This window comes from Canis lupus, chromosome 21, assembly GCF_011100685.1.
Source record: "Canis lupus familiaris isolate Mischka breed German Shepherd chromosome 21, alternate assembly UU_Cfam_GSD_1.0, whole genome shotgun sequence".
Taxonomy (NCBI): domain Eukaryota; kingdom Metazoa; phylum Chordata; class Mammalia; order Carnivora; family Canidae; genus Canis; species Canis lupus.
The window spans coordinates 18,636,096-18,658,967 of record NC_049242.1 but is presented as its reverse complement, the minus strand read 5'-3'; the positions used below and the strand labels follow the sequence as shown (position 1 = coordinate 18,658,967).

The window sequence follows — 22,872 nt, the reverse complement described above, 5'->3', positions numbered from 1 at the left end:
AAGGAAGGAAGGGAGAAAATAGTATAATTAGCATAATTATCAAAGAAAACCAACTAATTAGATCAGGAAGCCAAAAGATTGGTGTCCAGCTCCAGGTTCATCCTTATCCCATTTGTATTTCAAAGGAATTCCTTTATTCTCACCTTGGGCTTTACTTCTTTGTCTATGCCCTGGGATGTAGAAGTATCTTTCACAAGAGGGGAGAAGAGGTGTAGGATTCATAAAAGGGGTGGAAAATTGCTAATTGATTCATATTTTTGCTAAAAGCCTGATTAAAAATCACAAGAGAAGTCCTATTGCAGAAGAAAAATAAAAGCAATTAAGGAGAAGCCACAAAACTGAAGTCAACTATTCCAATCTGTCATTTACAAACTTGCCAGAAGAAATAAATAAATAAATAAATAAATAAATAAATAAATAAATAAATAGATAAATACAAAGATTCATGACCTTTTAACCGTAAGATATCATAATTATAGACTTGTACTGTCAGACACACCCCAGATGCTAACAGATTCTAAGTGGTTGTTATTATTAGATATTTCTTGTAGATTGGCAGCACATGGAGTGCAGTGTAGGATATAACAAAAAATCTCCCTAACCTCAAAGAGCTTACAGACCTCACTGGGTACCAGCATGAATTTATTATTCTAGGTTTTCCTATACTAGAAAAGCACTTTTTTTTTTAATTTTTTTAATGGAAAGGAACACTGATCCCCCAAAGCTGCGAGTTATGGTAGAACAAGCTTTATCTTTGCAATCAAGCCTCTCTAAAACCAAATTCCAGTAGCAACTTGTTAATTGTATACCTTAATTGATGTGATCCTTACTAGCAGGGTTATTGTGTTAATTATGTAAGATACTTATGTATATATATATATATGAGTATGTGTACATATACAATTGTATGAGATAGATAGATAGATAGATAGATAAATACAAATGCAAATATGTGTGTGTGTTTGTGTGTGTATTTAGTTTCCAGCCCCAGTTGTATCCTTACCTCATATATTGATAAGGATATAATATATATAATATATATACCAATATGTATTGCTATATATATTGGTATATATATTTACATTTATACACACATGAATGAGTACCTAGCAGAGTGATAGGCATACAGGCATTCAATAAATACTAGTTTTCCTTTTCTTAAACTATAAATTGCTTCCAAGGGTGGCATATCAGATATTACAAAGGGCTGCTGAGAAATGTCTACTTTTAAAGACAATGTGATTCAAAGAAAGAACAAGGACTTTGGAGCCACATGAGTGTGGGTTTCAATTTTGATTTCTGGCTGGTAAGCGGCAAAGAGAGATTTGAATTTTGTGTGACTCCAAAGCTATGACTCTCTCACTATCCCACACTTATAAGGCAAAATAAAATGTTGAGCTGATTCCAAAGCAACCCCAAAGAATACATGAAAGGCTTGGTGATTCAGGTGCAAGGTAGAGGAGCTCTGGTCACCCTCTTGCTTAGCTGGAGTTTTAACGGCTCAGATAATGGCTATACAATGTTCCCAGTTTTCAGTTTCTTTATGGCTCATTTCCATCTAGTTTCTCTCCATGTCGTTTAGGTATTGGTTTGCAGAGTGGCTCAAAGATCTCTGGAGGAAATAAAATTGAGAATGCTCTTCCTTTGGGCATTAGTCAATCAATTCTCCTTAAAAGTATTATCTTTTTTTTTTTTTTCTCAGAAAAGTGCTTCTTAAATTTAACCATTTACAACTGGAATGAGTGAGTCATCTGCCTTTTTGGAAGGCATGAGGCTTAACCAATTTTCATTGAATCCATCTGTATACAGGTAAAGATACTCTCAGCCCCAAATCCATCTGATTTTTTTTTTTTTTTTAAGACCTAAGTGTCAGACAGCCCAAATGGCTCAGCAGCTTAGCGTAGCCTTCAGCTCAGGGCGTGATCCTAGAGACTCCGACCAAGACCCAGGTCGGCTCCCTGCATGGAGTCCTGCTTCTCCCTCTGCCTATGTCTCTGCCTCTCCCTCTGTGTGTCTCTCATGAATAAATAAATAAAATCTTAAAAAAAAAAGACCTAAGTGTCTCTCTCTTTTTTCCTCACTACATATATAAATAACCCTTAGACTGGTATATATTTGCACCCACCATTTGGTGCAATTTGGAATAATATGCTATTTGTTTCACAAGAAAGAAGAGGGTGCAGGGAGGCCTGTTTCCTTTTACTGTAAAGCCATGGATTCCTCAGTATACCTGAGATCCACTCAACCTTCTCACCAGATAGGGGAAAGGGATATGGGAGGAGGTGACATCAACCCAACAAATCATTTGTTTCCCTCTTGGGAGGCAGAAAGATACAGAGAGAAAGGTGCATTATTCTTCAAGTCACATGAATCAAATTTCCAGTTTAGACTTTGTCTCTCCTCATGCCTATGTCTACTTGGGTAAGGTATGTTGCTAACTATACCTCAATCTGTTTCCCCATCTGTAAAGTCAAGAAAACACATATTAACTCTGTGCGAAGATGAAACAAAATAGCCTATGCACGTAGTGTCTAGCTCAGAATAGGCACTCTCAATTTTGTTTTCTAACCTATTCATGTCTTTATTTAGAGTTCATGGAGGACCAGCATCATGAGTATATTCACTTTTTTTTTTTTTTAAGAGCACAAGCCCTACAATAATTTCTGTATGAAATCGCTTTATAATAAATTCCTTTGAGGGATGCTCAGCGGTTGAGCATCTGGGATCGAGTCCCCCATCGGGCTCCCTGCAGAGAGCCTGCTTCTCCCTCTGCCTATGTCTGGGCCTCTCTCTCTCTCTGTGTCTTTCCTGAATGAATAAATAAAATCTTTATAAATAAATAAATAAATAAATAAATAAATAAATAAATAAATAAATAAATTCCTTTGAAGAGCTGCACTTGTTTTGAGCTGATTTTGCCTTGCATATGGGAAATAAAGAAGAATAATAGAATTAAAATATTATGACTGTTTATGTGATTGTATTTTGAACAAAAAAGAACAACAAATTTGTTGAGTAGAATTCATGTTCTACCTCCTGCATTTAATAATTTCAGTGTTTCTGCACCTCGGTTTCCTCATTTGTAAAATGGGTAAAATTAATACTTGCTTTGCTGATGTCTTAATGTTATTACTTGGCATAATACATGGGATGTGTAATATGCAGCTTCAAATATCCAAATAGTATTGCTTTTGATATATTAATATCTAAATAACAGCATTACTTATCGCATTGTTTATAATCATGTTATTATTTTACTAATCTTAACAGTTAATTCTTTCATATTCAAAATTTCTTTATTATAAGAGTGTTTCAAAAAAAAAAAGAATGTTTCATTCTAATGAGGAAAGCCTCTTCTTTTTTAGAATTTAAACATAATGAAAGGGAATATATTTGTGTTTTCCTATTTTTGCCCTAAGATTTAAATATCAAAGACAAAGAAGAGTGAAGTGGACAGAAGAAAGGTAATATTTTTGAAAATATTTAATAATACATGAAATTTCTTGGAGCTGGCTGCCTTCTCATTTTCTTTGCCATTCAAGTCCCTTTCATAGACAGATTAAAGAAAATTAAGATAGCCAGAATCTTGAGCTTTCCAAATGACTTCTTTTAATTTCCAAATTCATCCTACTAATGAGTAGGAGTTGAATAGGTGAAGGGATTAAAAACAAAAACAAAAACAAAAACAAAAACGAAAACAAAAAAAAAACCTTGGTTCTTTAATCTAAAAGATGTCAATATTGAGTGGATTTTCATTGGTTTGACCATTTCCTCAACACCAGTGTGCTGATCATGCTCACATACACTATTCCATTCATTAAGCACAACACTATTCAGACCAGTATTATAGTCCCAGTTTTTAGACAGCAACCAAAGGGCAAAATCAGAAGGGCAAAATCACTAGATTGTGACTAGGTTCTAGATAGTGGAACCAAAATATGAGTCTAGACTTGACTGATATGCTCTCTTACTGTAATCAGAAAGGCTCACAGACCCAAGAAGTCTATCTTTGCCTTTGACCATTAAAAGGCTTGAATTTATGCTGACAAAATGCAGATAAGATGCATTTTCAACTTCACAACTAGGCCTCTTGAATCAACTAGGCCTCAATAAGGAAATAGTTTTCAACAGTGAATAAGCAAATGTGGGATCTAGTAGCTAATGTGATATTTCAGTCTAACTTTAACAAGGTTAAAAACAAACAAACAGGTCTTTCCAGCTACTTGTTAATTAATGAAATTTATGAGTTAGAAAGAACACATTATATATTACAAATGTCTTTTTTGCAGCAATGGTTATTAACAGTGGTTTTCAAAATCCTCCAATCACTATCATAAGAATCCCCTAGGCTCTTTCTAAAATTGCAAATTTCTAAAATTTCATGAAAGAAAGAGAGAGGGAAAGAAAGAGAAAGAGAAGAAAAAGAATGGTCCAGAGAAAAATTATTTTATATGTGTAATAAGGGTATCATGTGAAGTCTAATCCCTCATATCCTTGCTGGCTATTGACAAAGTTTGCTTGCTCTATCTGTAGAACTCAGCATAACACCTAGCATATAGTTTGCTTTCAGTATATACCTGCATAAATTAAAGACAAATAAATGGACATATAAAATTCTTTTAATATCACTGCACTGATTTTTTTAGAGTAAGTTTAAAAAAATCGTATTTAACAAAGAGTATAGAATAGCATGTTCGTGATCTGTTAGAACAGTTTGCTAGGAAATGATGATTATGTTAACTCTTGTGAAACACTACACACCACACCTGAAAAGGAGTGTCTTCGGGCAAACCATTGTGAGCAGTACCTATGTCCAACAAGCCATATTTAGAAAAGTAAGGATAAGGGTAAGGGAATAGTGATATTCAATAATAACATTTGTATAGGACTGCATAGTTTTCAAAACAATTTTATATATACTATTTCATGTAATTACCATATCTACCCTCTGAGATAAACAAAAGCTGTTTAGATGAGGATTGTGAAGTTGAAAAGCTTTCAGTTCCCTGTAATTGTGAAAAATGTGAACTCCAACCACACTTGGAAGTCCTACCATCTTTCTTTTATCCTTGGCCCTTTCCTGACCTTCAAGTTGCTTGACCATAGTGTATCTACATCACCTTCTTCCTTTTTTATCTCTGTGTTCCTAAGAGACTTTGCCAACTGCTTGTTAAGTGCTAGCTTTGCTCTGCCACTAGCTCCTACCCCACCCCACCATAACCCCGGGAAACAACTAGGAGCATAAAAGACTAATCATTTTATTCTTTGCTCTTCAGCTAGGGTCAAGAGATTACAGAGGAAAGGAATGCAGAAAGGAAGAGGCACTGTTAAGGTAATGAGAAACAGGAAGAGAGAGGAAATATAGATTTACCATCCTATCTTTTGCAAATTTCTCCTTTTTACTGTCGTTTCTATTTCTTCCTGTGAATAAATTGATCTAAATCTTCACAAAAATATTGTTGAGAATACTGTTTCTCTTTTATCAAAATATTTTCCTACTATTGTTTTGTTAATGACAAAGATGATGATGACAATCAACCTCATGTTTAGAGTCCTTCAGATTTTATTTGATCTTTGTAACAACATGAAAACAAACCAAGGTTCAGAGCAGAGAAATGACTTCCTCAAGGTCACTCAGTTTTAAAAGAGAGCACAGCTGGATTCTGAAACCCCATATTCTTTCCATTATCATATCCTGTACTTGGCATGCAGGGATCCTGTCATTATAACAACTTTAGACCAAATTAATCTATCTGCAGATACACATGTCTTATATAAATCGTATATACAATTGCTGTAAGACAAGTCTTTCCATTTTAAATTCAGCTGGACAGGTGAGGCAAACATGTGATTTTGAATGCCGTGGAACAACCAATTTCCTACCACGAATGAAGCTGACATCAATTTCAAAGAAACAAAAGCAAAGAAGAAACAAATCAGATTAACCTGACTGTTTACAAAGTGAGAATTGGAACCACAACCACATGCCTGCAGACAGCTTTTGTGTCAGAACACACTGGTTTGTAGCATTTCTTCAAGCTTGCTTTCAATTATGAGCTGATAATGACTACTACTTGGAAATAATGTTTTATTTTCAAGCATATTTTGCCTCAAAGACCTACTCAGGTTTTCTAGGAGTCTTAGTAATAAAAAACATCCCCTGCTGCATCTTCAGGAAAGCAGGATGATGTCATGAAATGGACTCTGGAGTTGGGCAAAATTGGTTTGAAGTTCCAGCTCCAACATTTTATAGCTTTGCTACTTTGGAAATATTGTAGAAAATAGACGTAATAATGCTGGCTCTGTGGAGTTTTATGAGAAGTTCAAGTAACCACTTTAAATGCTTGCAACTATATAAAAAAATCAGTAAATAATATTTCCTTTAATGCTTTACACATTTACTATGTGACTCTACATCATAGAAGGGTCAAAAAATATTTATTGTATTGCAGGAACTCAGCTGTTTGTCTTAAATTTGTATTTGGCATGAGTCAAGTAAAATCTCGGTATCGGTATCAAACCCTGGTGGTGGACTGAATGACTGAGCTGGTCGGGTCCTGCCCGTTGCTATGGCATCTCATGGCTGACTCTCATCACAGCTGTTGAAGCCATAGATGGGTTTAAAGCCTTATTATCCTAAGGGAGATACTGAGGATTTGTTTTGCCTTCTGTAAGATGGGGATATAATAGCAGGACATGGTTTTTCTACCATATACAATTTTGATGAGAATAAATTCAGATATTATATGTAGAGATATTTATAAACTGTGAAGTGCTATTCTAATTCAGAGAAGCATCATTATTAATGTCACATCTTATCCTAATAGTTGTCCTGAGGGTTTCTGGACATCATATACATCAGCTGTTTGGCCACGAATGTGGACTATGCAACAGTATCTTTTAGAGCTTAGGAAAAAAAAAAAAAAAACAGACAAACCCACAGGATAAATTAGAATGCTTGAGATCATCATGCAAAGACCATCTAAGGGTTTTTACGCTTTTGCATTATTGCTACTTTTTTCCTCATGAAAGTTAAGTGTCTTTGTTAACTCCCCAGATTTGTACTATCTTTTTCATTCTTTTTCAGAAATGATGCAGTGAGAAAAAAAATCCTATTCTCACAATTTTTCTGACTTGTTCAAACATAGTTTGGGCCAACTTGTTCTTATGAGATTTTGGCACTTTTTCTTGGCTTAAGGAAGGGAAGAAATACTTGGAGTATGTTTTTATGCTTGTCATTTTATTTGTACGTTGGAATTCACCTCTAAACTTTCTCTTCCATTCAGTGAGATAAAACATCCTGGACAAATGTCCCCATCATTAATCATATTTCCATTAAAGTACAGCCAGATTCAGTTTATTTCCAAAACCACATACTGAGTATCTACTCTGCCTCATACTGTACTGGTAGATAAAGGGAGGAAATGGCATGGCTCCCTGCTCTGAAGAAGTTCCGATGCTAGTGTGAAGACAAATGTTTATTCATACTTCAGTGTGATGAATCCCTTGATATTTGTTTGCACATCAAGACAGGAGAGCTCAGAAGATCACCTTGACCAAGGAGGAAAAACAGTCAGAAGAGGTAACCTGAAGGTTACACTCTTACATATCAGAAAAGATAAAAACAAACAAGACAAATTCTCAAAATGACTAGCCAGTTGTATTGCAGAAAGTAATATCCCCCCAAAAGAACTCCATTTCTAACTTCCCCACTATATTATTTGTTAGATTGACTAATTTTCTCTCATTTGTTTCAAGGGTGAAAAGTAATCATCTACCAGCTGATGTACTAGGAAATCTCAAGAGGCAAAATAGAGCTGGATTTTGTAAAATGGCTGATTATATATTTTTAAAAAGGGAATGGGGATATTTCATCTTCGAAGTAAAAACAACTAGCTTGTTTCACTATATTTAAAAACAAACAGAAATCCATAAGAGATCATCCTAATGTGGAATCTTTCTCAGGGTATCTCTTGCCACATACCAAATGAAAACATTGATGTGGTCTGCTGCCCTATGCTACTTACAGTTTTTTGAAGTCATAAATTTTTCCCTTATCTTGGAAAGGGAAAAAAAAAAAAAGCTTCAACTTTCTAATTTATAATTTAAGAAGTTTTGTTAGATCAAAAGGAAAGAAAGAATGAACAGAAGCAAAGAGCGTAAAAAGCTTTAATATTTGAGTGATCGTACCATACTTGGAGCAGCCTTTCTCACTGCTGCTGTAAAGCACAAGCAGAGAAAAGAAACTAGAGAATGATTTGCTCAAGGTTGTTCAATGTGAGTCAGAAAAGATTGGATATTTGAATGCAGCTAGAACTGACATCTTTCTCCTCTAAAAAGGTATTTTTGTATGTGATTGGTTTCAATCTCAAAAAGTAAACACAATCACATTTCACACATTTCAAGCAGCAAACAAGGTATTGCTGGGGTTTTTTTGTTTGTTTTTTTTTGTTTTTGTTTTTTAAGGGAAGGAGTGTTGGGAGGCTTCAGGAGGAGATATATTTACTACATAAAAAAATATGAACATGTTACTCAGTGGGAGAATGGGGGAGATTAGTATGGCCTCCTTGGGACAAATAGTAAGTGTAAGAAGATAAGACTGGGTGGAGGTAGCGATGGGCAGAGCCTGGGAGAAGTGGCATGGAAGAGCAGGAATTGCTACTGCTTCCTGCACCTTCCTAAGCCACTTTACACCCGCCAGTTCTGCAGACTTTCCAACTCTTCCTCACCCTTCCAAACTCTCCCAAGTAAATCCTATCTCCACTCTTCACTATGCAAAGCAATATGACCTCCTGATTAAGAGCTCCGTATGCACTGTTAAACATGCTGCATTCAAATCCAAAAGCTATTTGCTCCTAACTTAGGGACTTTTGGCAAGCTAATTTACCTTTCTGAGCCTCAGGCTTTCTTCCCAACTGAAAAAACTGGGGAACAACAGTGGCTGCTGCAGAGGTGGTTGTAGCATTAAATGAAAGAATCCATGTGCTCACAGCACTGCTTGACAATGATTAATAAATAGTAGCAAATGTTATCATTTTTATGGAATATATTGCATATATTGTTTTCATTTGCTTGTCTTCACTTAAAGAATGTTGGCTCTAGAGAACAGGTTGTAAGTAAAACATGAGGTTGCACTGAAGCCTACCCTCTATGCTTTGTTATTAAATTCTAATTCTTTCTCATTAAAGAATTTAGTGATAATCTGTGGTTGTGGGAGTAAATGTACTATGTCCAGAACTGGCATTTTGTAATTCAGTATTCTTTTTGCCCTTCTTGTCTTTCCCGGGATGTTTGCTTCTTCCTAGAGGACCTTAAACTCTCATAGCTTTCTGTTTTTGTAGACTGTTAACCCTTACCTATTGTGAAGTTCTTTGTGGTACTTTTCATATGGTTATGGTTCACCCTCTCAGGTCAACATTTTTCAGTAATGAGAAAGAGTTATAAACCCCAATTGAGAGGTAGGAACTAGATTTTAAAATAAAACTCCCTCGTAGACAGCACCATAACTCCCTGTATAAGACCATTTAGCTTTTCCCGATAGATGTACTTTAAAGCATTATTAATTTTTTTCTCAACATTATTTGAGTTCTCCAATTCCTTCTAAAGAGAGGTAGAGCTATGCCCTTTTTTAAAAAAAGTTTTTATTTACTTTAGAGAGAGAAGAGTATGTGAGCAGGTGGGAGAGAATCTCAAGCAGACTCCACAGAGCACAGAACCCTAACACGGAGCTCCATCTCATGACTCTGAGATCAAGACCTGAGCCAAACCCTAGAGGCAGCCAGTCACTTAACTGACTGAGCCACACAGGTATCCCAAGATATGTTCTTATGAGTCCCTGTTTTTACCTATACCATCTGAGGTCTCTGATGCAATAGGAGAATAGGGCAAGTTTTAGAAAAAGAATGAATAAAGTCAGGCCTAATATCATAGTAATGAAGTCTGAATGTCAAACTGATTTTTTTTTTTAGAGACTAAATATAAGGAAATTTTTTTGAGCAAATTATAAGGAAACATAGGGTTGAATCAGACAGTACGGTGGAGAGAATGTAGGGTTAGAATGTAAACCATTAAGGCTAACATGGGTAAGAAAGAGCACAAAGTAAGGTGACAGCAAATAAGACAACAGGATTAGGTTAGGATGCAGAGGTCCTAAGAAAATTAGAAAATCAGAGCTCTAATTCAGGATACTTTTCTGGAGCTACTTAGAGAGAACTCACTTTTCTTTGGTCTATCTTGTAGGCCCCAGGATTTTGCTTTTTACTAGAAAATCCTATTGCTAATCTCATACATTTCTCTACCTTTCCACCCTTTCCATTTTACTCAACCTTGTAAGAGTCAGTGCAGAGAAGATAATTATTCAGTCAGCTTAGAATCCAAAGGAGTTAATTTGGTTATGTAAGGATAATAGAATCGAGGAAAGATGACTGTGGGGTATAAGCTAGAATTTGTAGACCTCTGAAGAAGTTTTCTTTTTTTTTAAGATTTATTTTTATTTATTTATGATAGACACAGAGAGAGAGAGAGAGAGAGAGAGAGAGAGGCAGAGACACAGGCAGAGGGAGAAGCAGGCTCCATGCCGGGAGCCCCACGCAGGACTCGATCCCGGGACTCCAGGATCGCGCCCTGGGCCAAAGGCAGGCGCAAAACCACTGAGCCACCCAGGGATCCCCTGAAGAAGTTTTTATATGTAAGTGGAAGAAGTGTAGTTGGAAAGGTTTCCCAGGTAGCAAAGGCATGGGGAAGTCTCCTGGGTTTGAAATGAATTAAGTGTGCACTGATGAGAACCCTTTTGGAAAACTATGTGAGAGGTCATGTCTATTTGCCAAAGCCATATATCAATAAAATAAAAAAGAAAGCAAAATGAATATCTATTGGACATATGAACATGTATCTACTGCTTTATACACATTAGCTCATGAAAATCCATCCAACATTCCTATGGGACTGGTATTTCCACTTTACAAGACAAAAACTGAGTTATAGGGAGGTTAGTAATTTGCCCAAGGTCACATAGTTAGTGATGGGCAGAAACAGGTTTCAAACCTAAGAGTTTGTGAATTCTAAGCCACACCCTTCTCATTGAGCTCCCAGCCCCCATGAGGAACATTTATTAGCATATATTATGAATGTAAGTGGAGAATAGCAGACTGAACAGGATAAGAGAAAGAGACTCAGATTTGAAGAAAAGTTGATGGGCAAGTCACACACCAAGAATTCTCTGAGTGAACTGGGATGAGTAAGGGACTCATGTTGTTGGAAGGTACAAAAGTCCATAGATAGATCTGAGTACTTTGGATTTCCAAACAGAATTCTGGTGAAAAATTAACTTGATCCCAAATGAATTTTTGACCCAGGTAGACCCTAGAAACTTGCTTAGGGTGTTGAATAGAGAGTCCTAGATAAACTAAAATTTTACTAGGTGAGAGTGTACAGAATGTCACATATCAGTGGACTGAAATAGAATTGCTTCTTTTCTAAATGTGTGCATACTCTCACAAGCATGCCCTCATTGAGGGGGGAAAGTACATAGTAATGCCACGCAGTAAAATCCGAACCTATTATATTGGCATATTATTTTTTCAAATCTAAGAGGTGCAACCTTATTTTATGTAACACTAAAAAACAAACAAATAGAAAAACCCCAAATGCTTGTAATTATAACTAGAAGGTTCCATTAATTGTAAGACACATGCTGAGTTTTGCAATGATGAAATGGGAATACATCTGCATCCTAGAACCAACCAATTGCTGTATTTTCTTTCCATCTAATTTCTATTATAAATTGAGGTCATATCTAACAGATATTTTCTAATAGTGCTTTTTCACTTGCCTCAATACTTTCTATTAGGATTACAATTTTTTTTTTCAAAAATGATAATTTTGATAGCTACATAATACTCCATTATGTGGCTATGTCACAAGTTAGTTCGCAAGCCTTAATTATTGGATAGTAGGGTTTTTCCCCAATGTTCCATTATTATAAGCAATGACTCAGTAAGCATTTTTTAATATAAATGTTAGTATTTGTTTTTGATGAGTCCCTTAAAAGAGATTATCCCCAATTGAAACAGATCAACAGGCATAAATATTTTAAAGACTTTACTTACATATTTCTCTATTAGTTTAAAGAAAAGTCATTTAGTTTACACTAGAAAAGCAATTTAAAACCAGAGACAATAAGCCCAATAAGCCAACATACTTAAAGGCTTTTCCTAGAATCCAAATTCTATCAGAGAAGCTGGCACTCACTGGAGTTATACCTTATTTTGGTCCTGTGAGGTCCCTTTTTAAATTTCCCAATTCCAGAACCGATTTCAAAGCATGTGTTGTGTCAAACCATCTGTTTCTACTCAGTAAAAGGATTCCATGCCACTTCCCTGCAAAATGGGTAGGAAGGGTCCTGAAACCCTGTAGTGTCCTGGTTCCCTTTCCTACAGCAAGTGGACAAATTCCTGAGTGATAATCACGATCCAGCTATGTTTTCCTACCATCTCACCTTTTCTTGACAATTCCTAACCAGCTCAAATAAATTGTCTATGTATTTTCTATATGTGTACACTGCCACATTTTGCTGACCAATTTGAGCCCAAGGGACCAAAACAGCAATTGCTTTACCCATGTGATTGTTTGTGGGAGTCTGATCAAGGAAGACATCAGGGTAGGACCTAGCACACTCTGAAGACACAGTGGTTAAATTGAGGTTCTCCACAAGGTTGTTGGCCCTAACATGTGGGTGCTCATGGCAGCTCACCAGGGGCTTACCTCACTCAGCCTTGCCTTCTCAGTCCAATCAGTCCAGTGAAAGCGCTGATTTATCTAAGAAAGGGGAGCAGAATGAGAAGAATGTAACACGAAAATAAAATCTGTAACATAAGCATCAGATAAGTTCAATTCTTTCAGCACGAATCAAGAATCTCTATAATTCAGAAAAAGAACAAAAATGCAGTAAGAGAAAATAATGTTCTTATCAAGTGATTCAAACACCACCTATAAAATTTAGACCCATGTTGAGCCTAGCCTTCAGAAACGACCTGGCAAGATGAAACAAGAGTCATTTTAGAGTCATTTAATCTCTCTAACTTCAATTTTCTGAAAGCAAAGAGCCGCAGCAGTATCAGACCTCATTAGCTCAGGGAGGGGTCTAGAAAATGAATCCAGTATAATTACAAAATGCTTCTGAAATAGCAAGCGAAAAACATGTGTATGTTCTTCTATGATTTGACTTCTCCGAAGGTATCGCCCCTATGTTAATAAGCAACTTTAATTCACACTGATATGGAAGTGATGAGTCTAATCCTAAATCTGTAATCACACACTTCGGCATGAGCATTTTCTTCAGCGTGAAAGAATACTGAAAACATTCTGATGCAGTAAGATTTATACGTTTAAAAAAATTGTAATAAAGAAGCCTTCTTTGGACTATGTTTATTTTCTTTTCAAAGAAATGCATAATTAATCATGATTGATACACTCTGTTATTATTCCCTATGAATGGATTAAGAGTACAAAGCAGTTTCAGTAGAAACCCTATGATTCTTCTAAGATTCAAGAACTCTGTATCTTCAAATCATTCTAACTCTTATGACTTACAATCATGGGTTTTATTTTAATATCCCAAGAACGTCAAATAATAAGATACACATTCACATTCACATTCACAAAGGTCAAGGTGAAAAATCTTCTCATTTGTATGTTTAAACTATCAGTGTAAACATTTTTACTCAAATATATACAAACCTAACACTGCATTAATATCTTCAATATCATTGTTTCTCCATTCTTCATGTAACATTTCAATAGAAGACATTTTATGGTTTTATATGTTATGAGACACATGAAATGTCAGTATTAGAAATCAGTCTTCTTTAAGATCATAAGAGAAGATAAATTGGTACGAAACTTCCACTAGAAAAAGAAAGATTCTTAGATTTTCAGGGGACACTATTCTAGTCACATTCCATCCACGTTGGCATTTTATCCACACCTCCAATGTAAGAATCCTAACTAAAAAAGCTGATCACTAATAAATAATGTGCTTTAGGGAGAGTCTTGAACTTAATAAATTTGTCAGATAATTTCCTTTACAGGTTCCAATTAACATTGACATATAGTCACCAAGCAAACTTTAAACGTATCATTTCAAATTTATTCATCACAACCACTGATCATTCTTATACTCTTGTCCTTATTTCTCCTAAACCAGGACTAAAATTGATACTTTTTGAGACATACTCAGAATGCCCTGCACTTAATTCTGTCATAACATTTTTCATGTAATATAATGTTTGATGATTTAGTATGTGCATGAAGGAGGTGACCACAGCTGAGTCACTGATAAGACAAAAACTATTAACAGGTATGCTCACAATTTACCCCACCTCTATTAGAAACAAACAAACAAAAAACAAACAAAACCTCCCACAATGGGACTTTGCTCACATAGATTGTCCCTTGTCATTTCTAGACAGTTCCACCTCATTTGAATATAGTTCTTCTCACTTCTACACTTCTGTGATGCAGAATTCAGGTAACTGATGGAGAACACTAGAACTAGAAAGGAAGAGAAGGAGATGGGGTTTGGAAGGATGAAGCCAAGAGAGTTGATTCTCAAGAGGAAAACAGAAGAGGAAATGCATGTCAAAGATTGTGCACAGCTTGGGGGTAATGCAGCAAACTGAAGGGTAAGTCATCACAGAAGGTCAGAAAAGGCTAAATAAGAGAGGGAGTGAGAAAGAGGAGAAAAAGCTAATCAATTAGGTATTTGGTTAGTTTCTGGATTGGTAAGAAATTTGAGGGATTATTAAGTAAATGGAACTTAAGAGCTGGAGAGAAAACAATTTTATGAAGCTTAGGGACCATGTCCTCCAATCCTCTTCACTGGTCTTTGAGAGAGATGAATGGTAACTGAAGTTTCTTAGAACATTAATTGACTTTCTGAATAGCAAAACACCTTAGACTACATCAACATGTCTTTAATTTTTAATGGTAATACAATCACTTATGCACCCTGGTCACCCCACATAGTGTCTGGGACACATTGTATTTCTGATAAGAGTTCATTAAAATAAATTAATATCTGAATAAGTAGAATATTACATGGTTAATTTTTTCACTAGTGGAAGAAACTACAATATGGGAATTTAACATATATATAAAATATTTAATACCCCATCATGCATCCACAGTGACTTCATTCATCTTTCTTGAACCAAGGATAAAACCTGCACTAAAAAAGATAATTAAAGGAACAAACTATAGGTCTTACACCAGAATGAAGGCAAAGAAAAAAAAAAAAGAATAAAATATCAAGATTTAAGTTAGACAAAATGAAAGTTTCATTTATTTAATAAAAAAATTAAGTTGGAAGCAAATTGTCAGATACTAAAGATGAAAAGAGTGTCTTGAGGAGGCTTGAGTTGGTAGGTGAAAGAAAGAAATCTGAAAAGCGACCACACTGTTCTTAATAGTGAGAAGCCCAGGGTCTACAGAAGTACAGAAGGAAGAACACTCATTGTGTTTGGGTGCCAGGAATTAGGACTGTCTTTATAGAACTCACACTTCCAAGATGAGCAATAGTTCATCAGGCAGGGAGGAAGGCATGTCCTGGCAGAGAAAACTACATATGCACAAGCATGGTGGTGGGGGTGAGGAGGGGAAGGTGTGATTAGGCAGTGCTACATTTGAAAATTTCAAGAAGACTGTTTAGAAAGTGTGGAGCTAAGTGTCTGGGATGGGTGTTGCGAGGTGCTAGGATGATGTAGGGTGAGGATGAATGTCAGCTTCGAAGAAGAAATGTCATGAATGTTATGATTAATAAATGAATAAGTGAATGCTATGATTAATTAGAAAACTACTTTTCCTGAAGATGAAAGGGACATAACACACACATACACACACACACACACACATTTGTTTATTTACCTTAAGATAGAGAATGTCTGTAGCATTACAGAAAGATGAGCCTGCAGCAGGCAAATTGATGAAAATGAATTCAGTGTGGGTATTGTGCCACAGTCCATGTGAAAAATGGAAGGCAACTAGTGAGGAGTTGGGTTTGAAAGGCATTTTTGGAATCAAGATTGACAGGATGCGAAAGGTGAGAGCAAGAGAGAAATTGAGCAAGACACAGGGATTTGTGGTTCTAGAGACTGAGTGGATGATGGTTGTGTCATGAACCAAGATGGGTTGTGTAGGAAGAAAAGTCCTGGCAGGAAAGATAATATATTCTGTCTTGAACATGTTGCATTTGAAGTATTTGTAAGGTGTCTCAAGATTTCAGCCATAAATAATAGTCTTTGCACTAGGAAGATAGCCTGGATTTGTTGATATAGATAAGCATGAGCCTTATGGACATAAGACAAGGAAAGAAAAGCCAATGTGAAAATCCTGATCTAGGGTGGTTGGTAGAACAGTGTTCAAGACAAAGGGAAAATAATCACTGGGGAAGGATTCTATAAGTAAGAGGAAAACCAAGATACTTTGGGGATCTGGGATTCTGAATTTAAGATAAAAGAAATTCAAGAAAAATGAAGATTTTGTCCTCCGCAACAAAATCAGGGTGTGAGAGTTTAGGATTTGGATTTAGAAGACTTCAGATTCTTCCATCTGAAGAATATCAAGGGATATTGATAAGCTCCACACTAAAGAATATATGAGAATATTAAAATATAATATTCAGAGCTAACAAAGTAGTTCTTCTGAATTATAACTATTATATAAATATTTGCTCTAAAACTATACATTTTGAATTAATAGAAATATATTTCTCTTCCTCCTTCCCTCCCTCCCTTCGTTTCTTCCTCCCTCCCTCCCTCCCTCCCTCCCTCCCTCCCTCCCTCCCTCCCTCCCTTCCTTCCTTCCTTCCTTCCTTCCTTCCTTCCTTCCTTCCTTCCTTCCTTCCTTCCTTCTTTCCTTCCCTCCTTCCAGTTGGCACAGGATACCATAGCAATTATTTCCATGAACACTGCTGGGAAATGAGACCATTATATTCACATTTGATGAGTTTGGAACCAAACTCCAGAGGGAATATATCAATTAATTCTAACTCTGGGAACCGGCTTCCAGGAGGTGACAGTAAAGTTGGAAGGATAACTGGGCTTTAAGCATATGGAGAAAATGTGCTATGAACATAGTAGATACTCAGTAAAAGCCTGTGCACTGAAGATTATCTTCAGTAAGATTACATTTTTAGCAGGTGAATGCAATCTCAAGTTTCTATATTCTTGCTTAAAGATTTAAAACAGCTGCTCTGGACATGTACATCCTTTGTTCTATGAGCTTTGTACATAAATCATGACCCAAATCAATGAAAGATTTAATCCAAACTGATGCAAATGCAAATGCCCTAGTTTCAGACAGCTGCAATGGTTATTTTAGTACATCTGGGAAACAGCTGTCGAGCCTCATCTTTACAGTGGTTTTTGTTTAACTTCAAATGAGTGTCAAGACTAAAGGAATGTAGGTGATTAGAAGGTGGTAAACATTTTGGGAATACACAGGAAATTCTGAGCATTTTTTTCTCTGAGAGCTAAATAGCCCTCCTCTCACAGAGCTGGCATAACAGAATGTTCTCATGGATAACCTTACCCCATCCAAGCTCCGAGGGCATCTAGACTGGCTGGAGGGCGTAGCTAGTTTAATGATTCCAAAAGCACTCTTCTCCTGTGATTACACAGAACCAGTAATGGGATAGTCATTTTCAAGGCCAAGGGTAAGTGATTACTCACTGGGACACAGAGGTTATGACAGGACAGACCAAAGCTGATGTGGACAGTAAGAGGCAAGATGCAGAGCTTGACCTTCTGCTGCAAGGAAGACTTTGCATCTGAGCCAGACAGCTGACGAGATGCCTTCTCCTTGGGATTCATACCACAGCAATAGGCTAATAGATTTATGCCATAAAAGCACTGACCTTTGTGGGCAGAAACATTTTCTCACAGGAAAGAAAAAGGAGCAATACGCCCATGTGTGCTATAGTTTTGGCAGTGACTGACAGCCCGGACTGGCTCCGGTATCCAAGAAGCGTATGTGCAGGCTTTTGCATTGTTACCCTTTGATTAACTTCTGACATACTTTGCAACATAAAACTCTTAGAGGGAAATTGCTCTGTAATGCTGGCTGTAACACCTCGAAACATTGCCAATGAGAGCTAAAATATACTCAAAAGCAGCTTGGCCTAAAACCAGGTGTATATGTATGAGTGCAGGTGTATATGTATGTGTACGCAGGGCCATACACACACACTTGTCTGTACGTGTGCATATGCCTGCATATGTGGAGAGGTGACAAATGTGGGTCTTTACATTTTCTACCTCATGATGCTATTATTCAAGTGCAATATTGAGAAAAAGCTTCAAACATGTTACAGGCATATTGCACATGGAGAGACTTAAGGAAGGCCAGCATGAAAATAAATAATGCATGAAGTCAGAGGCCTGAAGCAAATGTTAACTAATTTCAAAATGGGTCAAAATCACAACAATTAAGTCTCTGACATGTGAAGTCATTTTTTTCTCCCTAAAATATTAACCAACTTGCTTCACTTCTTCTAGATTGATTTGTAGAGCATGAAAGGTCATTTTGGAGGCAGAGGGGGAATTTGGCTTCTACAAGCCATCCATAATGAGAGCCAATAAATTAGGTAAAGCTCCTGTTTACCTAAGCTGAAATATTGATGTCCAAGCCCACATTGAATGCAAATCTCTACATTAATCATTTTTCTCCAGTCGGGAAATTCAGACCATGGTAACACATGCTTTGATAGACCTATACATCATAGTTACAGCAACATTAGACAGTGCCTCAGCGACAGAATACAAATATATTGCATTGGATTTCCTTCATTTTCCCCAGCCTGACTTTTATTTGTGTCTGCAAACTCTGCACCGGGTATGTGAAGTTTTGACATGGGTTTGGACAGTATTTTTGGCTCAGGAAATAACTGACGATTGGTAACAAGAATTTTTTGTCACTTACCTGCCAAGTAAATCTGAGGAGGCTCACATCTAGTTCCTCCAGCACAGACCTTGGCGATCAAGCTCCCCAGGTCATCTTCTCCTAGATACACACTGATATCCCTTGTGCTTCTCAAAGTACAATCTCTGAAACTTCTGCTTTTGGGTCTTTGGGTGTTTGCTGGGAAATGCAGTTCGTAGGCCCCCTACTAAATATATTCAATCAGATTCCCTTAGTGGGGCCAGGAAATCTGTTTTGTGGGATCCCAGATGTTTATTATGAACTGTTTTTGATAATTGCTATAGGCAGCCATCAGCTTTAGGCTCCTAAAGACCACTCTGATCTTGCCACTTTTCTATTTAGGGCCATCGCATACCTAAATACGTCCTAAATCTCTATCCAGTTTTATACTTAGCTCACCCTCTTCTACTCATCTACAGGCTCTACTCAGACAATCCCATCCCATGCTAAGTTTGCTATGGTCTCCATTTGCAGAAAACTCCCAAACCACTATATCCAACAGTGGTGGTTTCCCTGAGCTCAGATGTATATATGAAAATGCCTGCTGGACTTCTCCACTGGGCAATTTAAAGTCAATATGACCCAAACTGAACTATGCTTCTCTCCATGCCACCATCCATCCAGATAGAAATCCTGGTATTCTCATTGATCCTTCTGTCTCCCCTTTATTTTCATCAAGCAAGTCATCAAATAAATGGCCTCACGATGACTCCTCCTCCTCTAGCCCTGCCCAACATTCTGGCCTTCATCCCTTCTCACTTGCACCACTGGCCTCTAACTATTCTGTGTTCTCTCATGAACCACTAAAATCAATCTTACATGTGGTGGCGAAGTAGTTTTCACAAAAATAAATCTGAGTCACATGCTTTCTTAAAACCATATCTCCTCATAAAATCTAGTTGCCTGGCATGACATACCTACACTTTCCCATCTTGCCCCTACCTAATTTCCACCAATCCTCACCCTTAAGCTGTGGTTTCAATACCACAGTTGGTGGTAACTTCATACACACCAACCTTTTTCAAACATTTGTATTATATCTCCTATTTTCTTTCTGCCTAGAATGTCCTTTGACCTCAACTGTTTCCACCTAGAAATAAGTATTTGATAATTATAATGATTGTTAAAAATTTTATTTTATAATAATATTTTCTAACTCTGAGGACTTATTCTATGTGAAGCATTGAGTTAAAGATTCTTTTAGGGGGAGTGTCTGGGAGACTCAGTCAGTTAAGTGCCTAACTCTTCGTTTTGGCTCAGGTCATCATCTCAGGGTCATGATCTCAAGGTTGTGGGATTGAGCTCCATATCTGGCTCTGTGCTCAAGGGCAGAGTCTGCTAAAGTTTCTTTCTCTCTCTTCCTCTGCCCCTTCCCCTACTTCCACTCTAAATAATAAATAAATAAATAAATAAATAAATAAATAAATAAATAAATAATAAAATCTCTAAGCAAATTTAAAAAATAGATTCTTTTTGGTTCTCACAAGATCATAATGTGGTCACTCCCATTAGCAGTCTTTTTAACAAAACTTTGTTCAGGTCACTGTTTTCTCAAGGTTTTCTTTAATCTCTAGTCCAATTTTTTTGACTGCTTATTATCACCAATATTCCTTTTGCTTATTTCAATGCTAATAAAATGCTTAACCTCCTATACTGACATAATGTGGTGTTATTCTCTCTTAATCAGTAAATCACCTGCTCCAGAAAAGCAGAGTATATATCTTATTCAGCTCCATTTTCAAAGCATATGGTCCCAACCTGGCATAACCAATGTTTCCTTAACTCAAGAGATCTGATATACTATTATGGAGACTATCACTGAGTGTCTCTTCTCAGCATATATACTGTGTGATCACATATATATTACGTGATCTAACACCTTGAACTTTTTTTTAAGGATTTTATTTATTTATTCATGAAAGACACACACACACACAGAGGCAGAGACACAGGCTGAGGGAGAAGCAGGCTCCCCATAAGGATCTCAATGTGGGACTCGATACCGGACCCTGGAATCACACCCTGGGTCAAAGGCAGATGGTCAACCACTGGGCCACCCAGGCATCCCTAACATCTTGAACTTTAAGGGGAGGAAGCATAGCCATGCTCAAGTTTATATCCCTCTTCAGTGGCTAGTACTGTATCTTTTATATAATCAATATTCAAAAGTACTAGTAGAAATTTAACTGCTACTCTCTACATTTAAGGGATATTAAACTGAGGTTTGGCTCTGCTAAATTTTAGAAATACATAGTACACAGAGTCACTGTTACAAGCAAAATCATTAGGCACACTAGCCATATTTAAACAGCATGATGTCAGAATAGATATTCATTAGACTTAATGGATTTGTGTGTGTCAGACAGAACAGATGTAAGAAGTTATGATAGAGTGCAAAATGAAAATAGAAACAGATTCCTGTGGTGAAAAAAGGGAAAATGTTATCTTGTGGAAGGACAGAAACCTCAAGAATGGAGGGACTCCATGGCTTGCAATAAATGTTCAAAAATTGTTCAATAATCATGCATTTTTTTTACTTTATATGTGTAGGATTTTTAGAATAATATAACAGTAATAAGCCATTGTTCTACTTATTGAATGCATACTCTGGATAGGTGTTTCATGTAGCTCAACACATTTTAGGTATGCATGATCTCTCATTTTACAAATGAGAACACTGAGGCTCAGAAGCATTTGGTACTTTCTCAAGGTTATGTCTTACTAGATTTGCATATAATATTCTGTATACTCACTCATTTAATAAACACATGCTGAACAGTACTTGTGCCAGACATGGTTGTAGGAACTAAACATATAAAGATAAATGAAGACTTTAAGTAATTCACACTCTTGTTGTGGAGTCATAGATAATAACACATAAAAAAATAGGATGTTGGGGAGCCTTGGGTAACTCAGTGGTTGAGGGTCTCCCTTTGGCTCAGGGTGTGACCCCAGGGTCCTGGGGTGCCTGTGTCTCTGCCTCTCTCTCTCTGTTCTCATGAATAAATAAATTTCAAAAAGAATCTTAAATATACAGAGGGTCAGCTCCACTGAGATAGTTAACCTGTGGGAACAATGATGGAGGTTGTGATAACCTGTGACACTGATATCTAATTCAGCATGGGGTGAAAAAGCATGTAAGGCATCATGGAATACTTCCTGATAAGCCACAAAATGTCTGACTTTATGAGGGAAGAATCTTATCTGAAATGGAGGGAAGAGCACATACAGTTGACCCAGAAACTGGCCCCAGCTCGCCTTTCTCATCCCTGCTTTTACCAGAATATGTGTGATAAACATCACAGACCATCTTGATTTTGCCTACTTTCAAAGTAGACACCTTGAGAGATGACGATGAGTAGACCACTTGACTTAGAGTGCTGTTATCCAAGGTGCTTAGTGAAGATGGAAGTGTGTATCATGGAGGGGTGCTGAAAGTTTGGCCTATAAAGATGCAAATGGTGCCTTTTTGTGATTGTACAGGATACAACCAAGTGGTGTCAATGACAGTCCCTGTTCCAGGCAATGTGCTCTGTGTCTGACATATTGTATCTGACTTATTCCTCACAATGATTCTACAGATTAGGTTTGCTTGCTTTCATTGTATGGATAAGGAGATTTATACCTGAGGAGTTTAAATAACTGTCCAAGAATGATACACAGAACAAATAAAAGGGCCAGGATTTAACCCAAAATATCTATGGCTTCAAAATTCTTGCTTTGTATATTCAGGAATCAGGAATTTATATATATATATATATATATATATATATATATATATATATATATACACACACACACACACACACACACACAAACACAATAATATACACTATTTCACTCCTTGGGCAAGCTCTCTTCAAGCCTTAGAGAAAAGTACTTTCTTCTCTCAGTCCA

General features: G+C 36.7%; 1 long non-coding RNA gene across 1 annotated transcript in view; it reads right to left on the bottom strand.

Moving 5' to 3' along the window:
- Positions 1 to 22,872, bottom strand: part of LOC119864966 — a 70,198-nt gene that overhangs the window by 5,680 nt on the left and 41,646 nt on the right. The window contains exon 3 of the long non-coding RNA XR_005375607.1: positions 12,763 to 12,816. This is a non-coding gene — a long non-coding RNA (uncharacterized LOC119864966). The remainder of the gene's footprint in view (positions 1 to 12,762; positions 12,817 to 22,872) is intronic.